This window comes from Pinus tabuliformis, chromosome 7 (assembly GCF_031772625.1).
Source record: "Pinus tabuliformis cultivar Carrire ecotype Pingquan chromosome 7, CPIR1, whole genome shotgun sequence".
Lineage (NCBI taxonomy): Eukaryota > Viridiplantae > Streptophyta > Pinopsida > Pinales > Pinaceae > Pinus > Pinus tabuliformis.
Window position 1 is genome coordinate 1,299,736,878 of NC_142293.1, and position 23,010 is coordinate 1,299,759,887.

Below are 23,010 nucleotides of genomic sequence, written 5' to 3' on the forward strand. Positions count from 1 at the left end.
TCTTAGCGATGGGCTTGCCCGAAGGGCAGGTTATAGAACAAGCATATGTTATCCTCCTCAAGCTTGACAAAAATAAAGAGGTACTGGTCAGAAATGACTGGGGAAAAATTGGGAGAACATCAAAGTTTAGAGGTAGCAAGTCACTCTTGAACATGACACTTTTCCTCCGTATCACATCGGGTTGGGTTGTCTCATTCACCGGTTTCATCACCATGGTCCTCGCCACACCATCCATTCGGGGTAATGCTACCGATCCATCGCATCAGTGTCGTTATATGTTCAAGAGGGGTCATTCAGAAAGTGTCAACCGTGTCCCATCCACTACCATACATTATCCTTCATCCATTTCACGATCGCCACCCTGAATCATATGTCACAGTTTGTTTCCACCTCCACTAAATCATTAGCTCCGTTCCGTGTCATTGATGTGGGATTCATTAAGGCCCTCCTTTGACGGATCGCTTCTTGTCGACATCAGCTCATTATCCAAGAAGTCGATCTAGGAACACCCCCATCAGTACTTTGAAGCTTGCATGCCTCAATGGCAAGTTTCTCATTTCCGGCGACAGGTATACATCAATGACCTTCGACCAGAAGATTTTGCGTGGCGTTCGACGCCAAGTCCTTTATTCACGCCACGTGAAGTGTACTGCCGTACCTTGAGGGTCATCGTCCTTATTGGTGATTCCTCTCGCGCTTGTTAACGGTTTTCATTGTTGACCGGTAATCAAGCGATGTCTTTCCATGTTCGACTTCAGCGTAATTCTCACATGGATCGACTTGTACTTAGAGTGAAGATCGAACGAGTTTGAAGACCCCGGATCTAGTTTCAGCCATCCGGGCTGCGATATATATTCAGGAAATATAAAAGCATTTGCCATGTACATCATTGCAGCAGATGATCATCCTCCTCAAAGGATGATAATTTTAGCGGAAGATTATCAGTCTGTCTTCAGACGATCGTCTGTCATATGTACCAAAATGTATTTATAGAAAGCTGAGCATGGGAATACCCGCCTCAGCTAGATCATGAGAATAATGATGAATGAAAGATAATGTATTGTATTGTATTGTATTACAGGGCACTCTCCTCAGCACTGGAACGAACTTCGGACCCTCTAGCTAAAGCATTTCACCCGATTAACGGCCTCATACTTTAGGGGGCAACTGTTATAGACATTTTTGTGCCTCGCGTCAAGGAGCAGGAAATGTCGATAATTACAGGGATCCTCAGTCCCTAAACATGTTGTTCTTACCCCTAAAAGAACAAGGTCATCAATCAACAGCACTTCCAATCAGTTCTCCACCTGAAAACACTTCAGAACAGGCTTATTTTGGATCATGTCAGCTGCTTAACTGAGCTTCTGCGCTATATTGCAACTGTCCCACTCTGTACCTGTGCTGGAAGTCAAAAACAATGAAGGCTACCTGCGCTGGGCGAGATTGGCCAAGTGGCACAGTCCTCCTGCAAGGTGTCAATTGCCCAGGAAGCTTCCAAACTGACACTTGGTTCATCAGATTCGCCTTGTGATGAGTAAGAGGTACTTGATCACCATGTGTAACCAAGGATCTCCAAGTGGACTCAAGAACTGAAGATTAACTGAAGAGGGAGAGGACACTAGTCAGCTCTATGCCAGCCTCAAGCTGACTCATCCTCTCTTCTTCTCTCCTATATATAGAGCTCTTCTATGAGGTCTAAGGGGGCTGGAATTTTGTATAAGCAAGGAGGTGCTGTTGGTATACTGCCAGGATTATTGGGTGATTGTTTTACTAGAGGTGAAGAGGAGAGTTCTTGCTGCCGAGGAGGTGCTGCTGGATTGGGGCCAACATCATTGGTTGTAACTTCCTCTGGAACCCTGTTACTTTCTATCAATAAAGTTTGCATGTTCTTCTATATACTTGTTTTACATAGATGCTTTTGTGTTTACATGTATATTTGATGCAACCTAATCCATGCTTCAATTATGATTGCTTGTATCTCATAGTTTGCTCCCTTTTGTTGTGCAGATTCTGTGTGTAGCTAGATCGGCTTGGAGAGTAAAGAGCTGGGAACGGGATACAAAGCGAGAAGGACAAGGATCGACTAAGCGCAAGACACTAGGTTGGTTGATCCTCTTTCTATTCTCTCTGTGCTTTCATAAAGATGAACATGAAAACTTTGTCATTTAGTTGTTGCTAAAGTCTGTCACCTTTAGAAAGGGTTAGTGTCATCCGCATCGGATACTTTTCCCCACAACACTAACTGATCAATAGACTAGAGATGAGTTGGGTGAATTAGTTATTAATTAATTCACAATTTATTAACTCATAATGAAACTATAGAATACATCAGTTAACTCAGTTGCATGTGAGTGCATGTTCAGTTCAACAGGGACAGGTGTTAGAGGATCAGATTGCTATCAGTTGTGACTATAGTTGTGCATGATGATTTGCACAATTAGAGGGATTGAGTATGCCAATGAATTGGCCAATATCAAGAATTTTATCCTGTGCTCACGTCCAATAGAGTGTGAGTGATTATTTGCAGGTCAAATATGAGTTTGGTAAGCCATTCTCATCAGTTCTTGAGTAGGTATTGAGTTGTGGAGGCAGGCAAGCAGCGGGGGAGATTTGGAGATCAGATCTGAGCTGTATTGTGTAACAGCTGGAGCTGGTACTGGATTGATTGTCATAAGAATTGTACTTTGTAATGTTACATGATTCAATCAATATAATATAAATATAGTGTGGGGGTTTTAGCGAGATGCTTTCCCCGGGATACATACTGTGTTAATGAGTTTGATTGATGCTTCTATGTGTGCCTGTGAATGTTTCTGCTTCTGTAAATTGATGATCAACGTAGAGGAGGTTATGTATTATGCATTTTCCACTTATAAGTGTATAATAAGGATAATGTTTGTGAATATGTGTCATATTATTCAGAATTTCTACATAGTATCAGAGCTGCTTGATTTGTAGAAGAGATTTTTATAGGATATCAAGGGAGGGTTGATCATCGGATCTATTATTCAGAAAGTGTTTACATTTTATTTCTTTGGGCAGAGTCTGTAATCGGGCCAGGTAGCCTCTGGATTCATCCTTCTTTTGGAAGGTGAGATATCCGTTGAATGCCCATACAGTGAATCTCTGTACGAGAAATACTTTGTTCTCACGAATTCTAGATCGGAAGCGGTTGAGTTTTTGAGCTGGTGGAATTCGAATTTAATTCCAAAGCAAGATATAAAACTCAGAAGCATTCAGTGTGAGAATGGAGACAGTATGCCCCAATATCTCACGAATTTCACCCAATGTCGGGATGAGCTGGGAAGTGTGGGGGTGACTATCGAATGAGGATGGTGAGTCAAGCACTCCTTGACCTTCCTAAGAGTTGGCATAGCTACCAGGACTCGGTGAATGGAAGGGAGAAACTCCCAGGATAAGAGAATTTGGTTGGATCTTGTGTAGGAGGAGATTAGATGGAGCACCAGAGACGGTTCTTCATCCATGTAGGATGACGAGAACTGTGCCTTAGCGAGTAAGGTGAATAAGGGAAAGGAGAAGGTTTCTCTTTCTGAATCTTGTTCTTCCAGTGATGGGAAGAAGGTTGAGAATTCGAAGGTGAGATGCTTTCGTTGTCATGAGATTGGTTCACGGGTTAAGAACCTGTATGCCCTTGAGGTTCAAGATGCATGCAAAGCCTTGAGCAGCGAGGCAATTTATGAAGACTTGGTGGTTGAGAGGGAAGGTATGTTACGTTTCAACATGCAGAGCCAGGAGAATTCTCAGATGATTGTGGAGGAGCCACGATTGGTGCAGCAGCTTCAGGAGGTTGTGGAGGAGCCACAACAGGGGAAGCTGAGAGGAGATCGAGTAGAGACATCTACTCATCTAGAGACCTCCAGCAGGGGGAAACTTCGAGCTAGGTGGGCTGAGGGATGGCATGTAGCCATACCTCCAGGTAGGAGGTGGGATGATGTGGATTGATCGTCCCAAGGAGGAGGGGCAAGATCCTTGAGGTACCCAACCTATTGGATGAGTCCTTGCTATGGGAGCCCCAAATGTGTAGTAGCAGGAATTGACTGATTGGGTAGAGACAGATGCGGATGGTGTGGCAGAGAGAGCGACAGTGCAGGGAATCCCAGGACAGCGCATAGCTAGCAGGCTGCAGCAATGCGAGAGGCACAAGTGTTTCCAACAGTGCTAGGTGGCACAGAGAGGTGTGCAATGGTGTGAGATGCATGGAGATGTTTCAGTAGCGCAGATGTCAGAGAGGGAGCACTTGTTAGCAGCAAGTAGAGTTTCAGCATCAGAGGGTGTTTCTAGCCCAACAGGGAGGTCAGTTGGGAGGTGCAGTGCGGATGCAATGCTGGGAGATAGAACCAGCAGCAGCACAGATGTAGTCAGAGATCAAAGTGACAGAGGCTAGAGCAGTCAGATACTGAGGAGCACAGAGATGCATAGTTTTCAGTCGACAGAGGCAATAGCAGTCAGAGACTTTGATGACAGAGCAAGTGGACCAGCGAGATGTGTTGCATGGAGAACATTCCAGAGTTTCAGGATCGGGTTTGAGAGGAAGCCTTTCTTGTTGAGAGGGAGTGTTGAAAAGTGTGCAACAAGAAATTCTTGTTGAAATTCCAACAAGATGATGGAGCTTAGTGAAAAGAGTCGCCTTCACTAAGTGGGCCCGCAGGCAAATTATGGCGCAAGTTCTATTTTTTATCACAGTGTGGATGATCACAGTGTGGGTGATCACAGTATGAGTGATCACAGTGTGGGTGATCACGGTGTGGGTGACCACAGTGTGAGTGATCACAGTGTGAGTGATCAAAGTCTATTTTTAGACTGGTTGTCAAAAATAGAAAAGTCAAATATTATTGTCTCATAATAATATTTGGACTATAAACTTGATCTTATTCTCTTGGAGCACTTCAGGATGAGCTACGGATGTGGTGCATGTAGATCCTAGAGGGAAATACATGGTTACCTATGGGATGACTAATATTTGCATGCAAGACTTCAGTTAGAACTCAAGTGAGTTGAGTTTAGTGGACTGGAGGTGCAGTTGATGGAGTTGTGTTCAGTTTAGCCTTGTTAAACTAGTTGTATTTAGTCTAACTGATCAATAGACTAGAGATGAGTTGGGTGAATTAGTTATTAATTGATTCACAAGTTATTAACTCATAATGAAACTATAGAATACATCAATTAACTCATTTTCATGTCAGTGCATGTTCAGATCAGCAGGGACAGGTGTTAGAGGATCAGATTGCTATCAGTTGTGACTATAGTTGTGCATGATGATTTGCACAATCAGAGGGATTGAGTATGCCAATGAATTGGCCAATATCAAGAATTGTAGCCTGTGATCATGTAAAACAGAGTGTGAGTGATTATTTGCAGGTCAAATACGAGTTTGGTAAGCCATTATCATCAGTTCTTGAGCAGGTATTGAGCTGTGGAGGCAGGCAAGCAGCGGGGGAGATTTGGAGATCAGATCTGAGCTGTATTATGTGTAACAAGTGGAGCTGGTACTGGATTGCTTGTGATAAGCATTGTACTTTGTAATGTTACATGATTCAATCAATATAATATACAGATAGTGTGGGGTTTTTAGCGAGATGCTTTCCCCGGGATACATACTGTGTTAATGAGTTTGATTGATGCTTCTATGTGTGCCTGTGAATGTTTCTGCTTCTGTAAATTGATGATCAACGTGGAGGAGGTTATGTATTATGCATGTTCCGCTTATAAGTGTATAATCAGGATAATCTCTGTGAATATGTGTCATATTATTCAAAATTTCTACAAAAGTATGGTCAAAGGCAGTCCACATTGAACACTGGGCATAGGCCAAGGAAGGGGGGAATGCTGAGCTCAAAATCATTTCCTCCCATAACCTTGGTAAGTGCATAAGGCCCATATCAGAGAGGTTTGAGCTTCTGATGGGTTTTGGTAAGGTGTTCTTTATGCAAATGCACCCAAATTTTTTTTCCCACCTGAAACTTTTGTGGCACTCGATGTTGATTATGTTGCTGCTTGTACTTGGAATCTAACTTCTTCAAGATGTCGGGAACCTACTAGCGGATTTGTTGGATGCATTTGATAAATCTGGTTGCTTTATCAGCCTCGAACAATACATGTGTGGATTATGTCTTTGTAGTCACTTGAGGCATGGAAACATCAATCATACATAATAGTTGAAATGCTAGACCCACTTGAATGGGACTGGGACCAGTCGAGCTATGGAGAGATTTATTATAGCTTTGTTGAACATAGGGAAGACTCTCATACAAAGTTTGTGGATGCTTGGATTTGTACATGTGGAGTATGTGCACTATCATCCTATTGACGACCTCTGTCTGGCCATTAGTTTGGGGATGGAATGTAGTCGACTTGGTGAGATTGATGTCCAATAGTGTGTAGAGGCTTGACCAGAATGTGCTCAGGAACCTACTATCCTGATCTAATATAATGGTCTATGGGGTCCCAAAATGTACTGACACTTGTTCAAAGAAGATTTTGGAAATGTCCTCTACTATGATACTCTTCTTGTAGGCCGCCAATATAACCATCTTAGAAAAATTTTCCACAACCACAAATACATATTAATTACCATGCTTAGTATAAGGGAGGCTAGAAATATAGTCCATGGAGATGGATTCCCAAGGATGGTTGGGAGTAGGAAGAGGAGTGAATAGTCCTTACTTCTTGATGGCTAGTTTTGCAATGACACATGCAATGCAGGATCTGATATATTTCCCAACATCCAGTCAGTGTTTTAGCCAATAAAAGTACTTTTGTAGTACTACCATAATTTTCTCCACACCAAAGTGTGCTGTGACCCGACTGTAGTGTGCCTCGCAAAGCAACCTAGCACGCTCACTTGAAGGAATTCAAAGATGGCTGAGGTAGCATAATAATGTGTCCTGTAGGTGGAAATCATTAACATGTTTTCCATCTACTAGCATCTGGTGTGTGGAGGTGAACCCTGGATCATTTTTTTATAGTTTTGTCCATCCAGTGGTCTCGTGGCCACAAGAGTTGAGAACAATAGTCAATGATGCAACTTGGGGCTAGCTAAAGTAGTTTGGAACATGATTAGTACTTCCCTTTTTGTATTTAATGTTTAAGTAGAATTATTGCAGATATGTAGACCACTTTTGATGGTGATCGTTCTGCAACTTCCCTTGTGTCTATATAAATTGAAGAGGTCGGTGATATGTGTGGATGACCGTCTCCTTCCCCATAATGTAATTCTTCCATTGACAGAAAGCATGCATGATGGAATACATCTCTTTATCTTAGGTGGGGTGCTTCCGAATTGTATCGGAAAGTTTCTCACTATGATATGCCATTGGATGCCCGTTCTTGGTGAAGATTGCACAAATAGCTTAGTTGGAGGCATCTGTCTCAATTTCAAATGGTTGTTGCAGGTATGGAAATGTGAGTACCAGTGCAAAGGAGAGGGGATGCTTCAACTCAAAGAATTCCTTCTGTTCGGACTTAGACTAGGAAAACTTTTTCACCATTGGTAATATGACTCAAAGACCAAGTAATATTGGAGAATCCCAACATGAACCTCTGATAAAAATTTGCAACACCCAAAAAGTTGTGAAGCTTTGTCAGAGTGGTCATGGTTGTCCAATCTTGAATTACTTGGTTCTTAGTCAGACCCATATGAATGACGCACTCATCTATGATCTAACCCAGATATTGGACCTCGCTCATGCCAAATGTGCACTTCTTGAAGTTGGCACACAGTTTGTGCTGTTGAAGGATTTTAAGGACGTGTCAAATGTGTTGAAAGTGTTCTTCCCAACTCTTTTTGAAGATGAGGATGTTGTCCATATAAAAAACCATGAATGAGTTGGTGAAGGGCCTCAAGATGTCATCCATTAGCCTCATAAAAGTAGCAGGTGCATTTCTCAACTTAAAGGGTATAACCAACCATTAAAAAATGCCTTCCTTGGATTTGAACACAATGTTCCATACATATGTGGGCTCTATTGGACCTTGGTGATAACTAGACTTCATATCGATCTTGTTGAAATACTTATCCCCCTTGAGTTGGTCTAGAAGGTCATTAATCCATGGGATTGGATACCTGTGCCTGAAAATATTTTGTTTAGTTCCCAATAATCAATGCAGAGCTTCCATGTCCCATCCTTCTTCTGTGCAAGTATAATTGGGCTCCCACAAGGTGAGGAACTTGGTTGGATGTGCCCTTTTTGCAAAAAATATTGGAATTTCCACTTGATCTCTTCATTTTCTAGAATAGAGTGGAGATATATCGGCCCATTAGTTAGATTTTCTCTGGGAGTCAGATCTATCGAATGCTTGGTTTGACAGTGCGAGGGTACCCCTGTGGGTGAGTAGAAGATGTCCTTGTATTATTCCATGACTGCATCCACTTGCTTCTGCTACATGAGGAACCCTTCCCGGGGGCCATGGTTGTTACTGCATTCTTCCCCTTACTTTGAGAGCAAATCAGAATTAAAACAAATTTCCAATTCTAGGAGATGATCTTACTGCATTTCTTAGCAGAGATCAAAGCGATGGTGATAGGCATGGCTACCTCTGGTATCTTGTATAATTTATTACCCAAATAAATAATAACAGTGCAAGGCTTCAACTCATATAAACATGACGCTTCCACAAGTCTGTTTGGCCTAATAATACATGGCAAACTTCAAGAGGAGAAACATCACACAATCTCTCATCCAGGAAGGGATTAATGTTATATGGAAGGTGATACTACTGGCTGACGCAAAGATCTCGTCCTTAGTGAAGCCATCTGATGGTGTAGGGCTATGAGTGTGGTGTGGTTGGTAGGCCCAACCGCTTCACGACCTTTACTGAAATGAGGTTCTTTTGGCTCCCGCTATCAAAAAATGATTGCAAAAACGAACTCTTCACCTACATCTGTGAGTGGAAGAGATGCTCCCACTCCTCTAGATCTTTGGGATCAATATTTTGAATCTTGGTGGTGGAAATAGTGGTGCTTGGCTCTGCATCAATAATATTCTTCCCTTTGTCATTCCCCTTGTCAGGTTCTGACTCAGAGTCAGAACATGCATCTGATTCTGAAGCCTTCATCTCGCCACTAGTGAATGCTTGGCTCGACACTCACTTGTGTTTTGAGTGGGGCTCTTATGGAACTCGCACCACTTCCCTGTGTCCTTCATTGTCTTCATGGTGTTTTTCTTTTCTTGCATCTTTGACGGGTTGTCCCACGTCACCCCGCCCTAGATTTTTCCTTTTCTCTATGGTTTGGGGGCACCTTTCCCTTCATTCAGATTCGTATATCCAAAGTCTCGCTTCTTCTATTTTAATTTTTTCTCGATCTTGACAACGTATCCATAGGCGCCACCATGCAAGGAGATGTCTAGGAACTCCATCTCATCTTAGATGTATTTGTGTAGCCAACTATGGTATTTGAGTACTAGATTCCGCCAGAATCCTTGATACTCAAATTTGTATGAAGGGTATGAAAAACATTTGTGAACTTCGGCATGTCTTGGTCCCTTCCTTGCCATAGTGTGGTCCACTTTATGTACTTATCTTCATAGCGCCCGATAGGGTAATACTACTCTTTTATGGCATCTTAGAAAGAGTTCCAAGTGTGTGCGGCTGAAAATAGTGATGGTTCCCTCTCTTCCTACTACTCACAATAGGTTTCCCACCATTCCTTGAAGTGGGAGGTGACTTTGAGGAGTGCAAAAGTAATATTTTCCCTACTGGAAAAATTATAAATCAAAAAATAAACTGCCAATAGATTTAACAATTTATCTATGGCATCTCCATTTATCTGGACTTCAAATATGGGAATATGAAAGTTTACTTGTACCTCGAAAGGAGTGGTGCCTCTAAAGTGGTTGTCGGATGAATATTTGTCGCCTGTGGGCATCAACCAAAGGATCTAGGCAAATTTGTCTATCATCGGATTCCTCTATTTCTTGAGGGATTCTTTGAGCAATATTTTGAAGGGATCTCCTGCTCCCTCGTCTTTATTTTATTTCACCATGGGATGCCATCAGGGTTTGCGAGGCTAGTCTTGTAAAGGTTCAACCAGTTCAAGCCAACTCCTTATACCCTAACCTTGTTGGGGACATGCAAAGAAAAATAGAGAAAGAGAAGACTACTTTGATGCCACTGATCGAAACTTATGCATGAACACAACAAAATATACATATAAACATAAACACATAGAGGCAGGTGTTGCACAAAAAATTGTCACCTTGACATTCTGCAATCTGTGTGAGCCCATTACCACTCATACTTTCCTCCTTTGCAAGTCTTAAGCCTCAGTTCTTCATATCAAGCCTTTAAAATAAGAGAAAACACTCAAAAGTTTCTAAAACTCTGGTTCCATACTTTCTCTTAGCATTACTTGCGGTCCTGCACCTAATGGTCATGTCTCCTGTGCACCTGACCACTCTGTCTCTATGTTATGGGTGTAGACCCCTGTAAAAGTTAAAAAGGCGCAAGTATATTCTTAAAAACTCACTTTGAGTCATTTCTAGAAGCTTCTAGAAGTAATCTTGAGGTGGCAAGTTCGCTCCCTTAAGGTTCATGCATCCCATACCTTAAGGAGCTAACCCCTTGATGTGAGGAGCTTATCCCTTTAAAGGAGGACTCTATCCCTTCATAGGTGGACCTGTAACCTCCTTCCTTTGCACTATAAAATGAAGCATTGGGCTGGTTACTTGGGCGGTTGAAAGCTAAATATTTTTGAGGTGAAATGCTGCTGGAACTTAGTCTTCATAATTGAGCTTTTATGAGGAGAGATTACATACCTCTTTGATCTCATTTAGAAGAGTGTAAGGCTTGTCAAAGTAAAGGAGATTCCTTTTTCGGACCCTGGGAAGAGCTTGTTCAACATCAAGGCTGAAAAGGTTGTAAGGTTCTTCTATTTCAAAGTTAATACAAATAAGTTTGTTTTTCTCAATAAGTTGTCATTTTATGGTTTATTTTATGGATTCCTTGATCACCATAATGAACATTATTTATGATATTAGCTATGCAGGTGCTATTTGATGTTTGCTTGTTTGTGATTTCAGGTTCTCAAAAGGAAACTCTTTCGGATGGTTGAAAGATGGCTACTATAAACTAGCATTGGACTTAAGGTAGGGTCTAAAACACCTCTATAGTTTTTATTTATGAATCGCATATGTTTAGAGAAAGATAGATTTTTTTTTCTACTTGTTGCTAGATATCTTTTGATATTAGGGAGATCAGCCTTGTCCACAAGATCAATTTATCTAGCTAACAAATTGGCGACTCCACTGGGGATCAAACCCAAAATCAGGCTGTACAGTCGTTTTTTGATTCCTGACCCATTGCGAGGATAGTTTTTTCCTGTCTCAACCTCGTTAAAAAATGAAACCGGATGTCACAAGGATAGTTTCTTCATGTATCAACCTCGTTAAAAAATGAAACTGGATGTCTCGAGCATAGCTCCTTGTCTTGTCTCAAGCTCGTTAGAAATGAAACAGGGTTTTTGGAGCATAGTTCCTTGTCTTGTGTCAAGCTCGTTAAAAAATGAATCAAGGGTTTTGAGCATAGTTCCTTGTCTTGTGTCAAGCTCTTTTAAAAAATGAAACAAGGGTTTTGGGGATAGTTCTTTTTCTATGTCAACCTCATTAAAAAATGAAACAACTCCCTTTCCAAATTGAGTCTTTGAGTCTTTCCAAGATCTTGAAAGTGAACCTTCATTCCATCCACCTCGTTGAATGCAATGAAGCTTGGGGGGCATGTAACTCGTTTTGAGTCATACCTCATTTTGAGTCATTATGCTAGGGCCATACGAACTTATAACAAGCATAGTTTTTCATTTCAAGCTTGTTAAAACATGAAACTGAATCCAAGTAGAGTTCTCCATGGTTCAAGCTTGTGTAAAAATTAACTTATACCTGATTTACATCTCGTGATCGCCATTTTTATCTGCTAAATTCTGTTAGATGAGCCTTGGTTGTTTTCATTCCATCGCCACCATCTCTTTGGCTGATCATATGCTTTCACTTGGTTGTTTTTCCTTTCCCGAGGGACTGTAGCTATGAGTGGTTTTGTTAGCCAACCTCTTAACCATTACTTGTTTTGAGTAGTTCCACCATTTTTGGAACCAGTTGCTACCCTTTATACCACTTGTTCCTCTAGGATGAGTCTTATTTAAGCTCTTCTTTGACTCGTAAAATATGAAAATATTGCCTAGTTTCTTCCCTTTTAAACTCGTTAAATAGAATTAAAAAGGCAGTCCACTTTCAACTCTTTTCTGACTGTATAAACATGAAAAGATCTTTGTACTTTTGTCGTTTCGAGTTCGATACTAGTTATTCCGTCATTAATTGTGGATTAACCACTTACAATTATTAATATGGGCTTTATTGACTCTTGACTATGACGTGATCCCATTGCATAAATAAGGGGGTTAGGGTGGGACCCTAACATGCCCTCCCCCTTAAGACTAGCCTTGTCCTCAAGGCTGAAGCTACGGAAACTACTGAAGAATAGTGGTTGGTTCCCAAGTTGCATCTTCCGGAGAGGTGTCTTTCCATTTGACCAGGACTTCCTTAATCATGCGGCCACACAGTTGCTTGTCTCGTGTGTCTACGACCTATTCGGGTTGAAGCCATATGGACCTTTCTTCATCCAATTCAGGTAGACTGGTCTGAATTCTGCAATTGTTCCCAATCACTTTCTTGAGGCATGAGACATGGAAAACTGGATGGATTTTTGCAGTAGGTGGAAAGGCCAACTTGTAGGCCACTTCTCCAATGCGCTGAAGTAGTTGATATGGTCCGTAGAATTTGGGAGAGAGTCTCTGACACCCCTTGTCTTTGAGTGATGTTTTCCTATATTGTTGTAGCCGTAAAAAGACCTGATCCCCTTCTTGAAATTGGCGCTCTGAGTGATGCTGATCTACCTGTTGCTTCATGCAGTTCTGAGCTTCATGAAGATTCTCTCGAAGATGGGCGAGCATGGTTGCGTGTTGTTGTAGGAGCTGATCCACTGCTTGTACTTTTAAGCATCCCTTGAGATACGAAGTAGGTGAAGGTGGGAGTTGACCATATACTACTTCATAGGGAGTCATTTTGGTGGTGGCATGATAGTTGGTGTTATACCACCATTCAGCCAGAGGTAACCACTGTACCCAAAGGTGTTGCTTTTCTGAAGTGAAACACCTAAGGTAGGTTTCTAGACATTTGTTGATGGCTTCGGTTTGACCATCTGTTTGTGGATGATAGGAAGTACTGAGTTTTAGTTGAGTGCCTTTTATTCTGAAGAGTTCCTGCCAAAAATTACTGGTGAAGATCGGGTCGTGGTCAGACACAATAGAAGTGGGCATGCCATGCAATTTGAAGATCTGATCCATGAAAGATTGAGCAACCAAAGTTGGTGTAAACGGGTGGTGTAGGGCGCAAAAAGGAGCATACTTTGATAGTCGGTCCACAACCACCATGATGACTGACTTGTTCCCTAACTTTGGAAGACCTGTAATGAAATCCATAGAAACCTCCATCCAAATTGATGTCGGAATGGGCAATGGTTGTAATGTGCCTGGTGTGTTGACGGTTTCCCCTTTGTGGCGTTGACAAACATCACATTTTGCTACAAAAGTAAGGATGTCCTTTTTCATTCCTCTCCAAAAAAATGATCTTCTCATGCGAGCATACGTCTTTTGAAAGTCTGAATGTCCTGCAATGGGAGATGAGTGCAATTTTGCCAAAATGCGACTTTTGAGGGTGTATGTTGGTGATATTACGACTCTGTCCTTGTAGCGAAGAATATCATCCTGCCACGAGTAGCCCTTGGTGGAATTTGGATCTACCTGTAATTGAGAAATGAGTTGGGAGAGCCCGGGGTGTGAAAATCATTCCCTGCGAGCCTCTTCAATCCATTCTGGAATGGGGAGGGAAACTGCTAGCAGCGTACTTTCCTCCTCAAATTGATGAGATAATGCATCTGCTACACTATTGTCTTTCCCTTTCTTGTAAATTATCTCATAATAATATCCCAGCATTTTGGCGAGCCATTTATTTTTCTGTGGGGAGGATAGGCATTGCTCCAAAAAATATTTAAGACTGTGATGATCTGTGCAGATTCGGAAATGTCACCCCAATAAGTAAGGTCGTCAGGTCTCGACGGCATGTAAGATGCCCATCATTTCCTTCTCATAGGTAGATTGGCCCAGATTCCTCCCACTGAGTTGTTGGCTTGTGAAGGCCAACGGTCACCCTTCCTGCATTAAGACCGCCCCAATACCTGTACCCGAAGCACCACATTCAATGACAAAATATTTGGTGAAGTCAGGTAGTGCTAAGACTGGAGTGGAACACATGAAATTTTTTAGAGTTGTAAAGGCCTGTTGTGCTTCCTCATTCCAGAAGAATGAATTTTTCTTTAGGAGTTGGGTGAGGGGCTTCGTTATCTGACCATAATTGCGGACAAATTTACGATAATATCCAGTGAGACCCAAAAAACCTCTCAAGCTTTTCAAGGTCTTAGGTTGAGGCCATTCCTGCATTGCCTGGATCTTTTTGGGGTCCACCTTGACACCTTCATGCCCCACAATGTGGCCCAAATACTCTACTTCTGCCATGCCAAATGAACACTTGGACATCTTGACAAATAATTTATGCTGGCGGAGCAGTTGCAAGAGTAGATCTACATGCTGAAGATGTGCGGCCCAAGTGCAACTATAGATGAGGATGTCATCGAAGAAAACAAGGACAAATTTCCTGAGATATGGTTTGAGAATGTGGTTCATAAGGCTCTGAAAAGTAGAGGGGGCATTACAAAGACCAAATGGCATGACCAGGAATTCACAATGGCCTTGATGAGTTCTGAAAGCAGTCTTGGGAATGTCGACTTCCTTCATGCGAATTTGGTGGTAGCCTGAGCGAAGATCCAGCTTAGTGAAGAATTGAGCCCTATTGAGTTCATCCAGCAAATCATCAACCACCGGGATGGGAAATTTATCTTTGACTGTCAACTTATTGAGGGCCCTGAAGTCGGGACACATCCGCCACTCCCCATATTTCTTGAGCACCATGACCATTGGGGATGAATAAGGACTGATGTTGGGACGAATGACACCTGCTTCCAAAAGTTCCTTGATGATTTTTTCTATTTCATTCTTTTGGGTGAACGGATATCTGTATGGGCGCACATTTGGGTGTTGGGCCCCTGGAACCAAGGTGATGCTATGATCATGTTCCCCTCGCGAGGGTGGAATCTCATGAGGCTTGTCAAAGACCGGCAGATGGTTATTTAAAATCTGTTGCATCTCAGGATGAATTGGCAGAGGCTTGGTTTCGACTGCCTGGATGGCATTAAATTGAGCTACAACTCCATGATTGCCCTTTTTAAACAATTTTTCCATCCTATGTGAGCTGCTGATAGAGGGGGCTCCCACCTGGAGTCCACGGAGGGTATGTGTGTAGTTGTTCTTCTTAAAACTCATATATAATCCTGGAAATCCATTTTGATTGGCCCAAGAGTGCGGAGGCATTCAGCGCCGAGGACAATGTCACAACCCCCCATGTGTATGGCAAACATGTGGGTTTTCAAATGATAATCCCCCATTTGAAGTTTGACATTTTCACAGCGGCCTTCACATTTCATTGTGTCTCCATCTGCAATTTGAACTTGGAAGTTAGAAACTGCTCGTACAAAACAATGCACTCCTTCTGCGACTTTTTGATGGATGAAATTATGTGTACTTCCACTATCAATCAAGACTACTACTAGGCGATGTTTAATAAAACCTTTGATTTTGAGAGTTTGAGGGGAAGAAATTCCTGCCAAAGCATGCAACGAAATAACTGGTTCGTCAGAGGCATTGTCCTTTTTGGTGTCTTCTTCTAGCAGCTCATATTCCTCCAGTGGGGGATCTTCCTCTGTTGAGCTGTAGTCAGTGGCATCAATTTGAAAAAAATTGGGCTCCTTGCATTTATGACCTGGGGAGTATTTTTCATCACAGTAGTAACATAGGCCTTGCTTTCTTCTTTCGGCCATTTCCGCAAGTGACACCTTTTGGACCTTCAGTGTTTGAGTCGTGTTGTGAGCCTGTGGGGGGAAACCTTTAGTGGAGAAATTTGGGCGACTGCATTGGGCTGCTAATGCACGTTCCACGTTACGAGCTACCTTGCAAGCTTTCGTCCATGTGGGAGGGTGGTGCAGTAGGACTTGGGCTTTGATAGCTTCTTTAAGACTGCTGATAAAGTAGAACACATCTGAGAGACCCCAAGTGCGGAAGGCTAAGGCTTCAAAAGCTGTAATATATTCATCCACTGTACCAGTCTGTCGGAGCTTAGTAAGATGACCCAAAAAAGATGATTCTTGGTCAAAGCAGTCTTGAAGAGCTTTGGTGAATTTGGTCCAAGTCCTAAAAGGTCCAGTGCAACGGTGATGCCATTCCCACCATTGCCACCTTTCATTGTCGAAGTACATGCTCCCCAACATAAGCTGAGTCTCATCATCGAAGATGTGATTCAGTTTGAAATACTGCTCCATTTGTGCTATCCATGCCGACGGGTGAGAACCGTCAAATTTATGCATATCCAACTTGGGAGGTCGCTAACTGGGTTGTTGGTGGGTGTGCCAAATGTGAGGAGAGTGGCTAGACTCACCCTCATTGTTTTCATTGCCATTATATGCCTCCTCGTGGGCTTGATCCTTGCCCTTCGGGACTATTTTCTCAACCATGCTACATAGTCCGGTAAGCTGAATGTGGAGGTTTTGCACTAATTCTTCAAGTTTGTCCATCCTTTCATTGGCCATCGCTTGAGCTCTAGTTTCTACCATACACCAACCTGATTTTTTGAAAATTGGGATTGCCTAAAAAAAATTTCACTAAGAAGTGAATGGTACCACCATGCTCAGCTCGTCGTCCTGATTCTGATGGGCTAGACCACTAATAAGTGCCGCAAAAGATCTTAGTTTTTTTTTTTAAAAAACTCCTAATGGAGTTTTACTCCTTCCTTATCAATACTGCAGTGGCCAAATCCTCAAAATGTCAATGTGGCCAAAATTCCTGCGAAAATTATACCCCAGTATAAGAACCCTTCAGAACGACTCCGATGTGGTGGATCTGAGAGATCTGAATGGTGGATCTGATAGCTTTGGGCGGCGGAACAGACTGCTTTTGCAGATCTGATGGATCTAATAGATTGGAATGGCTGATCTGCGAACTTGAGACTGCGGGACTGATGTCTGCTGCTGCTGCACCCCTTTGCACAAGCGGATCTGGAAGAGATGATGTGTGATCCCCCGATAGAAAAGGGGACTATGGTCTTGAGGAGTGTCAGGTGGTACAGATCGCAATATACATAAGGGTTTGGCAGTAGTACTCGGCCCAATGTTTCAAGGCTCTGTCTAAGGAGGATCAACCGTACCCTTAGCCGTACAACCTGACTACCTTATCATATGGGCGAGTAATCTCTCCGAGTGCAGTTCTCGGTGTACTGTAGCCGCGAGATGGCCAGATGTTTATCTATGGCAAGGTTTCAAGGGAGCCTAGGGGGCTTCCGATATACCCAGAGGGTACGTGGAAGACAGTCTGTGTGCGGTTCTGTCTAATGCGCTACTACTCGAAGGGGTACCCACAGGGGTTACAAGGGGATCCAACAAATGTGACCACCTCTTGTATTTCCTGCATGCATGCCTCCCCAAATCTGCAGGTTTATGCTCTCAATGACAGATCCCGTGGTTTAAAGACGCCGGAACACGTCTCTAGCCAAAAAAAAAAAATTGCTAAGAAATGGAGATCCCGCCGGCCCTGGAAAGTGCTCTGATACCACTTGTTATGCTCTTAACCTGCAAAATGATACCCAAATACAGAATATGTGAAGAAAAGATACCCAGAACATAGAATAGCAATGATTTTATTATTCAGAGAGTAATGTTCACTTGCCTCTTTGAGGGGGCGACCTCCAATAGAGCAGAGCTCGATTACAAAATAAAACATGATGCTCCTCGCAGGGAGTCTCTATCCTTTATATATGACTCATACATGCAATACCACGGGCCAATACCGTGGGTTTTATTAATACCATCTATCTAATACTACGGCCCATTTGCAACTAACTGTGGTTCCGTCATTAATTGCAGATTAACCACTTACAATTATTAATATGGGCTTTATTGACTCTTGACTATGACGTGATCCCATTACATAAATAAGGGAGTTAGGGTGGGACCCTAACATGAAATGACGTGTCTTTGATCACTTTTTTACTTTTTTGGATCAGAGCCACTAATTATGAAAAGTATTCCTTGATCGTAATGGTCAAGCGGTTCTCTCAAGTATTATTTTATACTTTTTCGGGCTTGGAGGACACAAATTTACCAAAAAGGACCCCCATGGAGTTTTCTTAATTTTTTCTTCCGACTCCCTAAAATTGAAAAACACCGAGTTTTTCCTATACTGGACTCGTTAAAATTTAACGGTAAAGGACCTGTTCAATTTTAAACAGGAACGAACCACTCCTTTTTAGGGTTCGAATTCTAAACTAAGTTGGACTCATCTGAAGGATGAGCTTATAAACAAGCAAATGTTATCCTCCTCGAGATTGTCAAAAATAGAGAGGTACTTTCCAGAAATGGTGGGGGAAAAGAGAGAAAAATGAACTTGTTTGTTACACTTTCTATTTTAGAAAAGTAGTTAACCACTCTTGAACATGGCACTTTTTGTTCACTTGGGTTGGGAAATCCTTTGCCTAACAGTTAATTAAACCATATTGAAAGTCTTCAGTTTGTTTTTGGGTATTAACTTTGGGTCAATTGTCACCAAACCATCTGCAGTGTCATTATGTGTTCAAGAGGTCAGTTCAAACAAACCATTCATCTGTAAAATATCTGTCATCCATTTTGACCATCCCTGAGTTAGTCCTTGCCAAATATATTTCTTCAAAACTTGATCTATGATTTCGTGTTGTGGGCTGGCCTACGACAGATCGCTTTCTATCGACTTCAGCTCATTATCTAGAAATATGATCTAGAAATCGTTAGTACCTTGAAATCTGCATGCTCTAATGGCAGGTTTCTCACCTTTGATGATAGGTTGCATCATTGACCTTCGATTGAAGGATTCTATGACATGTTCGAAATCAGTGCATTTATTCACATTTCATGGATTGTACTGAGTACTTTGAGAGTCATTGACATTACTGGTGGTTTCTCTCACACTTGTTAATAGTTCACATCATTGACAGGTAATCAAGTGGTTTCTACCATGTTTGACTTCGACACATTCATTCACATGGATAGAATCGTACTAGTTTGGGAATTAGAAACCAAGACCCTGGATCTAGTTTCTACCATCCAGGTTGCGAGGAATTTTGATATTCATTATACAGTGGACTATTCATAAACAGATGGTTGCACCCATATTGTGTCTACATATGTCTATACTCTTGATGTATTAGAAAATGATTCATGTATCAGAATAGTTTAGTCAGTTTTCTAGTCAGTTTTAATCTGAGTATGGGAATGCCTACCTCACCGATGATATGTTCACATCTATATATATATATATATATATATATATATATATATATATATATATATATATTGCATTGAATTTTTTTACAGGTTCCAACCGAGGTGTCCACAGGATGATCCTTGAAATGATAAAGTACTTCAATCTTCATAGATGACAAACTCTATCTTCATCTACTACCGACTTCGCACTTTAGGGTGAAATTTGTTGCACAAAAAATTGTAACCTTGACATTCTGCAATTTGTGTGAGCCCATTACCACTCATACTTTCCTCCATTGCAAGTCTTAAGCCTCAGCTCTTCATATCAAGCCTTGAAAATAAAAGAAAGCCCTCAAAAGTCTCTAAAACTCTAGTTCTGCACTTTCTCTTAGCATTACCTGCAGTCCCTCACCTAATGGTCATGTCTCCTGCGCACCTGACCGCTCTGTCTCTGTGTTATGGGTGCGGACCCCTGTAAAAGTTAAAAAGGCGCAAGTATATTCTTAAAAGCTCACTTTGAGTCATTTCTAGAAGCTTCTGGAAGGAATCTTGAGGTGGCAAGTTCGCTCCCTTAAGGTTCATGCATCCCATACCTTAAGGAGCTAACCCTTGATGTGAGGAGCTTATCCCTTTGAAGGAGGAATCTATCCCTTAATAGGTGGACCTGTAACCTCCTTCCTCTGCACTATAAAATGAAGCATTGGGCTAGTTACTTGGGAGGTTGAAATCTAAATATTTTTGAGGTGAAATGCTGCTGGAACTTAGTATTCTTAATTGAGATTTTATGAGGAGAGATTACATATCTCTTTGATCTCATTTAGAAGAGTGTAAGGCTTCTCAAAGTAAAGGAGATTCCTTTTTTGGACCCTGGGAAGAGCTTGTTCAACATCAAGGCTGAAAAGGTTGTAAGGTTATTCTATGTCAAAGTTAATACACATAAGTTTTTTTCTCAATAAGTTGTTGTTTTATGGTTTATTTTATGGATTCCTTGATCACCATAATGAACATGATTTATGATATTAGCTATGCAGGTGCTATTTGATGTTTTCTTGTTTGTGATTGTAGGTTCTCAAAAGGAAACTCTTTCGGACAGTTGAAATATGGTTGTTACAAACTAGCATTGGACTTAAGGTAGGGTCTAAAACACCTCTATAGTTTTTATTTATGAATCGCATATGTTTAGAGAAAGATAGATTTGTTTGTCTGCTTGTTGCTAGATATCTTTTGATGCTAGGGAGAGCGGTCTTGTCCGTAAGATCGATTTATCTGGCCAACAGTAGGAGGAATAAAGATCCATTTCATTAATATCAAAGAATTGAAATATGCTTACATAGAGAATGGAAATAAACTAGCTTGGGTGATGGTAGCTTATATCTGAGAAGAGATGTGGCGGCTACATGCCTTTGAACCATGTTACAATGAGGCTTGAAGGCCTATTTATTATTGAGACACAATAGAAAACCCTAAACATCCAATAACCTAACCCTAGGAGTTGAAGTGTCAAAACTATGGGCCCCATTTGGGTAAATTTTTACATCAACTTCTCAGGGTTGTAACTTTGGAATATGATCTCCTTTTGATGCGCACAATACCTCGCTAGAAATATCTATCTGACGGCTACAACTTTCATCTATAAAAATGAGACTATGACTCATTTTTTTGTGTTTTTCCAAAAAAACGTCGTTTAGGGCCTCAAAATGACTCTAGAAGTTCAGAACCTGAAAAACTGCCAAAAATAGTAAATTGTGCTACAATTAAGGAAATTGAAAAACTGAAAGAGATAGTGGTGGGGATCAAGTGCAATAGGTAGGTGGCCACCAACATCCACCTGGATCATGTCCCTTCATGATAAAAACTTATACTTGAGACATGAAGACATTATATTTCAAATATTCATTCAAGAAAGCAATCATCACATAAATTTGATGGATTTTCCTTCTATTCTATGTTGACTCCTCATAATCAATTCCTTCTTTCTATGAAAATCATTTTACCATGATCCTTTCTTTATGATTTCCAAGTGGGCCATCTTATTTGTGCTTGTTCTTATAGACTAACTTGCTTCCAATTGGTTTGGTTCTAAATGGAGGGTCCCCCAACTTCCATGTCCCATTCTTGAAGAGAGCATCATACTCCTTATACATTGATTCTTTCCACTCATCATGAGAATAAAATTATTCCAAGGAAGTTTGTTCAAAATTTGTAGATAGATTTATTTCACAATCATATCACACATTCATATAATCTATATTACTTGAATTAGAAATGTCTACATCAACTCCATCTTGTTTGGTGGAACATATGATTCTTTCCTTTCCAACCTTATGAGGATGAACACTTTCAAGTGTTTTGAAGAACTATTTTGTTGGATATTTATGAGATGATCTAGGTTGAGATGGTGTGGCATCAATATTCATCCTTCCAATCCTTTCAATCACATCATTCAAAGGATATTCTTGATCCATTGAAGTGGTCAAAAATTCATGAGGTGGAAATGGTACTTCAAAAGTAGATGCCAAATATTGATCCAATATAGGGATTCACCCTTCTAGAAGTGGAATCTCACCATCAAATTTATGACATTTATTTACATGAGTGAATATGTCTAGATGACCATCACATTGAGAAACATATTGTTTAGCAGCTCTAGAGAGGGTGGGCCAATAGTAACTAGCTTGCAAAATTTTTCGAGCCATTCTCTTAGTTGCATTGTGGATCCCACAAAGTTTTCAACTGTAGGAATAAAGAATGGCATGCACCTCATATTATGTTATGCACCTTCTCAAGCTATGGTCTAGGCTAATATTGAACTAATATTCCTTTATCCATATACAGGCAACAATTTTTATGATAATTTTGCATTTCTCACTATAGGAGAAGTGTTGACAGAATCTTGATTTTTTAAATAGTTTGGTATGTTAGAAAACTAAGCGGTCTCTACTAAAATTACAAAAAGGTGTTCATATGGGAACTCATCATATATTACCTTGCCATCTACAATGTTAGTTATACTTGACAAAAATATGCAACAACATTATGTTTTCTAAGTTTGACAAGTATGATGAGATCAAATCATTGCAATAATGAAATCCATATAATAATCTAACCATTTATGTCAAGTTTATTCATAAAATATCTAATGGAAATATAATATTTAAACCCAAATACTAGCTACCCATGTCATGGTGCCTAAAATTGTTTATGTCATAAACTACTGTAAGATTTTTTTTCTCGATGATTGTGTAATTCAACTCTGCACCAAACAAATTTTTGTTGATAAAATAAATTTCAAATGGTAGTTTGTCTTCCTTTTGGCCCAAAACTACCCCATTTCCTTGTCTAATTCATTATTGTGGATGTGGATTGAAATGCCCCACCTAGCACCTTGTAAATGAAGGAATTTTATGAGCTTTTCCTTTATGCGGAAGGAAGTGTCATGACATCCTATTGTCTAATGGAATTCACTGTCCATGGACAACAAAGTGAATAAAGGAGAGTCATGTTTTCAAAAGTTTTAATGAACATTATTAGTATCTTGCATTAATAATA